Source organism: Mytilus californianus, unplaced genomic scaffold, assembly GCF_021869535.1.
Source record: "Mytilus californianus isolate M0D057914Y unplaced genomic scaffold, xbMytCali1.0.p SCAF_2, whole genome shotgun sequence".
Lineage (NCBI taxonomy): Eukaryota > Metazoa > Mollusca > Bivalvia > Mytilida > Mytilidae > Mytilus > Mytilus californianus.
This window is the reverse complement of record NW_026262668.1, coordinates 105632259-105639205: the sequence shown is the minus strand read 5'-3', so window position 1 is coordinate 105639205 and position 6947 is coordinate 105632259. Positions and strand designations below refer to the sequence as shown.

Here is a 6947-nt window from a genome sequence, read left to right as displayed (position 1 = left end):
GGTTCAATCCACCAGAGTCCAAATACCTTTTGGGTCACTGTACGGCCTTCAACACTGAGCAAAACCCATGTATAATCTGCTATAAAAGGTCTAACATGACAATATATATACTATTCAGATGAGATGAGTGCACACACTGAAATGTCTTCCCTGCTTTACTTATGATTTAATTTATGTTGAAAGTCCGTAATATGAAGGTTTTATTTAAAGTATCACATAAACTTAACATTATCAATGATCCATGTAAATGAGGTCAAGGTCAGATGAACCCTGCCAGACAGACATGTACACCTAACTATCATACCATAAACCCCATATAGTTAGCCTATTGCTTATAGTATCTGAGAAACAAACCCAATTACAAAAATAAAATTGAACATTGACCATGAAACTATGAAAATGATGTCAAGGTCAAATGAACCTTGACAGATAACATGTACACCATACAATTAATCCATACACCAAATATAGTTGACATATTGCTTATAGTATCTGAGAAACAGACATAACCATGAAAAATTAACATTGACCAATGAAACATGAAATTGAGATCAAGGTCAGAAGAAACCTGCCAGACAGACGTGTACAATACAACTTACAATCATTTCATATACCAAATATTGTGGCCCTTTTGCATATAGTATCTAAAGAAATAGACTAAAGTCAGATAAAAATATATACATTAACCAATGAGCAATGAAATGAGGTCAATGTCAAATGAAACCCATTCCATATGCAAATAAGATTGACCTTTTGCTTATAGTAACTGTGATAAGAACTTGACTACCTAAACTTAACCTTGATCACTGATCCATGAATTGAGGTAGGATTCAGGTGGACCCTGTCAGACAGACATATATCCTTACAAGGATCCAATATACCAAAAATATATAGATATCCTATTACTCATAAGTGAGTATTTCACATGACAAAAAAAAAAAGTATAATTTTTATTAAAGCAGTCGCTGAACCATCAAAATGAGTTCAAGGACAATGGACATTTGACAGAAGGAAAGTTTGTAACATAAGACATCTGCATACAAGGTATGAAGCATCCAGTCTTCTACCTTCTGAATAACAAATAGTACAAATAGTTTACACCACCATATAGTAATCCCTATGTCTTGCATTCTGCGAAAACCAACACACCTGTGCCAAATAGACATTTCTAAACAAAACTTTTATATATACATATACACTTTACCAAAAGTACCAGTACCTTACAACATCAAGTATGGTTGACAATTAACGTAATTATGAAAACTGGTCAGTTATGTTTATGGTTGACATGGCTTCCTAATGTGGAATTTATAGGTAAGTTATATGGATCTGAGCATTCTATTACTTCTTTTTTAAATAACCTGATGTACATAAAGTATCAATGTATTTGACAAATGATACGAGTTCAAAGCTAGATGACATGCAATACATGTAATTAATATTCATTGCATTGTGTGCTTCTACTTTATATGGAGCTGAGAAGATATATTTACTTATCTTGATTTAAAACCCTTTGCAAGGGAAAAAGTGAAAGATACCATATACATGTATTAAGGGAGCTGCCATTTGATTTTTATTGGGGGCTAGGATGAAAAATTTTGTCCTGTATTTTTTTCTAGTTGTAATCTCTGTCCTGCCTTTTTATTTTTCACTCTATTCGGTCCTGCCTTTTTTTTTTAGTTTATCCTGACTTTTTTTTACATAAATTGTCATCCTGCCTTTTTTTTTTTGCAAAGTGTCTCATCCTGCCTTTTTTTTTACTCAAAACTCCTGTCCTGCCTATTTTTTTCAAATTTCATCCTAGTCCCCCCCCCCCCCCATAAAAATCAAATGGTAGCTCCCTAATTAAAATAAGATCTTGATCTCCATGTATTACCAGAAAAAGGAAAAAGGACAGAACTAAATTTCTACTATTATACATGTATACCAGTGGTATGTCTATTTGTACCACCATTATATTCTCATACATTTGTATTAATATACAGTGATCACTGAGGTTGTGAAATCGAGAAATCAAAACCCAGTTTGTGGCAAGGTGTGTTTGACTCAAATCTTATTTGACAAGAATTGCCAGTTTTCCTGCAGAAGGTTGGTGGTTTACTTCAGGTACTCTGGCTGCCTCCAATAAAAACTTGCTGCCATTATATAGACCAGGCCCTGCTGTCATAAAAATTTCAAGCACGATTATTATAATCAAGACTCAGAAATCAACCAATGAAAATACTGGATTTGATGTTTCAAGTACAAATTTTGTACTCCCAGTACTGATTTAAGTTTTATGACCGACGGCGCTGGTAGATGAAATTGGCATTAAATCCAACCAACTCTTTTTTTTTAAATAAGACATCCTAAGGATGATTGTGATCCAAAGTTGCCTTCCCTTGATTCTGTGATTTCAAAGTAGAAAGAATTTAAAGAAATTGATGGAAATATGCTAATTGACAGTGATAGCTCAGTCTGGCTATTTGGCTTTGGGCCAGATGAGCAAAAAATTTTGGAAATTTTATGTTCATTTCCAAAGAATACTGTAGGCAATCCAATAGACAATTTTACTAATCACTTTATTTAAGGCATGTATGTTTGGTGTAAATTTTGAGGTTTTTCAATGTGTCACTTGCAAAAAGAAGAAATTTTGACTTTAAATGTTGTATCATGAACTAACAGAGTTATGTTTTGGTAAACATATGTTGATTTAAAAAAATTGTGTGTTTTTCCTTTTTTTTATCAGTTTAGATCTTAAAGTTGATGTTTGTCAGACAAAATGGCACAACTGACACCTTATAGGCTATCTGTTTTTTACTACTATGGTTATTGAGTTCTTTGCCATTGTAAAAATGAATAAATTGCTTCACCGAGCGCAGCTGGATACGACCGCAGAGGTCAAACCCTGAACAGTTGGGGCAAGTATGGACACAACATTCAAGCTTGATACAGCACTGAATTTGAATTTTCTTTGGATAAAGAAAAAAAAAGGAAAAATAGGAAAAAAAAATCCCCCCCCCCCAAATTTTTGAACCCCCTTATGATTCATCACCCCCAAACTCAATCCCACCCTTCCTTTTGTGGTATGGCAACTTGCAGTACAATTTCAGAGAGATCCATACACTTGAACACAAATTATTGTCTGGAAACTAGAAAAATGCTTGTTTTTAGGCCCCTTTTTGGCCCCAAATTCCTAATCGTTTACGGCAATTACCCCCAAACTCAAACCCAGCTTTCCCTTTGAACCCTGTAGTACAATTTCATAAAGATCCATACCCTTACACACAAGTTATTGTCCTGAAACTAGAAAAATGCTTGTTTTTTGCCCCTTTTTTGCCCCTAATTCCTCAAATTTTAAGACAATTACCCCCAAAATCAATCCCAGCCTTCCCTTTGTGGTATGGTACCTTGCAGTACAATTTCAGAGAGATCCATACACTTGAACACAAGTTATTGTCCTAAAACTAGAAAAATGCTCCTTTTTTGCCCCTAATTCCTAAAATTTTGAGGCAATTACCCCCAAACTCAATTCCAGCTTTCCCTTTGTGATATGGAACCTTGTAGTACAATTTCATAAAGATCCATACACTTACACACAAGTTATTGTCCTGAAACTAGAAAAATGCTTGTTTTTTTGCCGCTTTTTTGGCCCCTAATTCTTAAAATTTTGAGGCAATTACCCCCAAAATCAATCCCAGCATTCCCTTTGTGATATGGAACCTTGTGGTACAATGTCAGAGAGATCCATACACTAACACACAAGTTATGAATGGTCGTATAAAAATGCTTATTTTTGGCCCCTAATTCCTTAACTGTTGGTACCATAACCCCTAAAATCAATCCCAACCTTCCTTTTGTGGTATTGAACCTTATGGTAAAATTTCATAGTGATCCATTCACTTAAACTAAAGTTAGAGTGCGAAAACCAATGTGTCTTCGGACGACGACGCCTGACAACGACGACGAGGACGACGTCAACGTTATAACCAAAAATGTTTTTGCGGTCGTATAAAAAGTATGAGCCTTTTCAAAATTCAAAATATCCCTAAAGGAAGAGAACTCAATGGTTTGAAATAAAATTTTGAATTTAGATGCAGAAAATTATTAATTAACACCATTTTGATGTTCTTTATTAGAAGTTTTGGAAATTTAGTTGGCATGTCTACTTATTTGTAAAATTAGATATCTAACTTTTTAAGTCACAGCTCCTTTGATATATCAATTTTTTTATTATTTCTAATAAATCAAAATGTAATTTTCTTAAAGGGGCATTAGCTGTCAAAATCTTGTTCACCGATTTGACTCAAATTCTTATATTTGATTTATAACATACTAAAACGTATATCCAAATTACAATAAGTCTGAAATAAACAGTTAAGAATGCATGTGGACTCGATAATATTTATCAGAATTTCATGTGTATTTTAGTCTAGACACCATCTAATTGACTATCAAGATGACCTCCAAAGACTGTCGATGATCACATAAACCCGATATAAACATAAATATAAATAGATAGCTACCTCGTGCAATTGGATTTTTCTATGTCTGTTTGATTTCATGTTATAGGTTAAATAAAATGCTTCGCTGGGCGCAGCTTGATACGACCGCAGAGGTTGAACCCTGAACAGTTGGGGCAAGTATGGACACAACATTCAAGCTTGATACAGCTCTGAATTTGGATTGTGATTAAATATTTGACACAGCATAGGTTTCTGACACAGAAAGAATGTGGTCTAAGAACTTGAATTTTTTTAATTTACCTATTATGGTCCAATGTCCAAAATCAAAATACATGGTTAGATTCAGCATATCAAAGAACCCCATATATTCAATTTTTGTTGAAATCAAACAAAGTTTAATTTTGGACCCCAACTTGGACAAACTTGAAAACTGGTCCCATAATCAAATATCTAAACACATGTTTAGATTCAGCATATGAAAGAACCCCAAGAATTCAATTTTTGTTAAAATCAAACTAAGTTTAATTTTGGACCCTTTGGACCTTAATGTAGACCAATTTAAAAAAACGGGACCCAAAATTAAAAATCTAAAAACACGGTTAGATTTGGCATATCAAAGAACCCCAATAATTCAATTTTTGATGTAATCAAACAAAGTTTAATTTTGGACCCTTTTGACCTCAATATGAACCAATTTGATAGCGAGCCCACAAATAAATAAACTGCTTCGCTGAGTGCAGCTAGATACGCCCGCAGAGGTCCAACCTTGAACAGTTGGGGCAAAAATGGACATAATATTCAAGCTTGATTCAGGTCTGAATATGGATTGTGATTAAATATTTGACATATTATAGGTTTCTGAATAAATGTAGTCAATGATCTTGAAATTGGTTATATGAATTGAATTTATATTCAATTAAAGATTTCTTGCTGTTGTGCAATACTTAGTAAATCTGTTGTCAGACTATAAACAAATAAAGTTCAATTAATTCTCAATGTCATATTAGAAATTTATGAAAATAAAAAGGGAGCTTACATCAATAGATATAAACAATTCACCAAAGTTTCATGAGAATTGATGACAGCATTTTTGAGTTATTGTCTGAAAACTGGAAAATCACCCCTATTTTAATGAATAAAACCCCATAACTCAGAAATGTAAAATGTAAAATTTATAAAATTCTAAAGGGAGATTACATCAAAACATACAAACAATTCACCAAAGTTTCATAAGAATTGCTGAAAGCATTTTTGAGTTTTTGTCCAAAAACTGGAAAATCCCCCCTTTTTTATGAATAAAACCCTGTAACTCGGAAACGTAATATCTAAAATTTATAAAAAATCGAAAGGGAGCTCATGTCAATGGATATAAACATTTCACCACAATTTCTTGCAAGTTGGTGAAAGCATTCTTAACTTATTGTCCGAAAACTAGAAAATCCCCCTTTTTTTAATGAATAAAACCCCATAACTCGGAAACGTGAAATCTAAATTTTATAAAAAAACAAAAGGGAGCTCACGTCAATAGATATAAACAATTCACCAAAGTTTTATGCAAATTGGTTAAAGCATTTTTGAGTTAATGTCCGACATGTTGACAACATACAGACCAACGGACAGACGGACGGACGGACAGATGGACAACGGTATACCATAATACGTCCCGTAAACGGGCGTATAAAAATCTAAATACATGGTAAGATTCAATATATCAAAGAACCCCATATATTCAATTTTTGTTGAAATCAAACCAAGTTTAATTTTGGACCCCAATTTGGACCAACTTGAAAACTGGGCCAAAAATCTGAAATCTAAATACATGTTTAGATTCAGCATATCAAAGAACCCCATATATTCAATTTTTGTTGAAATCAAACAAAGTTTAATTTTGGACCCCAACTTGGACCAACTTTAAAACTGGGCCCATAATCAAAAATCTAAACACATGTTTAGATTCAGCATATCAAAGAACCCCAAAAATTCAATTTTTGTTAAAATCAAACTAAGTTTAATTTTGGACCCTTTGGACCTTAATGTAGACCAATTTAAAAAAGGGACCCAAAATTAAAAATCTAAATACACGGTTAGATTTGGCATATCAAAGAACCCCAATAATTAAATTTTGATGAAATCAAACAAAGTTTAATTTTGGACCCTTTTGACCTCAATATGAACCAATTTGATAGTGGGCCCACAAATAAAAAATCTAAATACATGGTAAGATTCAGCATATCAAAGAACCCCATATATTCAATTTTTGTTGAAATCAAACAAAGTTTAATTTTGGACCCCAATTTGGACCAACTTGAAAACTGGGCCAAAAATCTAAAATCTAACTACATGTTTAGATTTAGCATATCAAAGAACCCAATATATTCAATTTTTGTTGAAATCAAACAAAGTTTAATTTTGGACCCCAACTTGGATCAACTTGAAAACTGGGCCCATAATCAAAAATCTAAACACATGTTTAGATTCAGCATATCAAAGAACCCCAAGAAT

The 6947-nt window shown here is 33.2% G+C and overlaps 1 long non-coding RNA gene across 1 annotated transcript in view; it reads left to right on the top strand.

The window, feature by feature from the left end:
• Positions 1-2709: 2709 nt before the first annotated feature.
• The window catches only part of LOC127728560 (uncharacterized), a 173566-nt gene continuing 169328 nt past the window's right edge, over positions 2710-6947 (top strand). The window contains exon 1 of the long non-coding RNA XR_007994180.1: positions 2710-2879. This is a non-coding gene — a long non-coding RNA (uncharacterized LOC127728560). The remainder of the gene's footprint in view (positions 2880-6947) is intronic.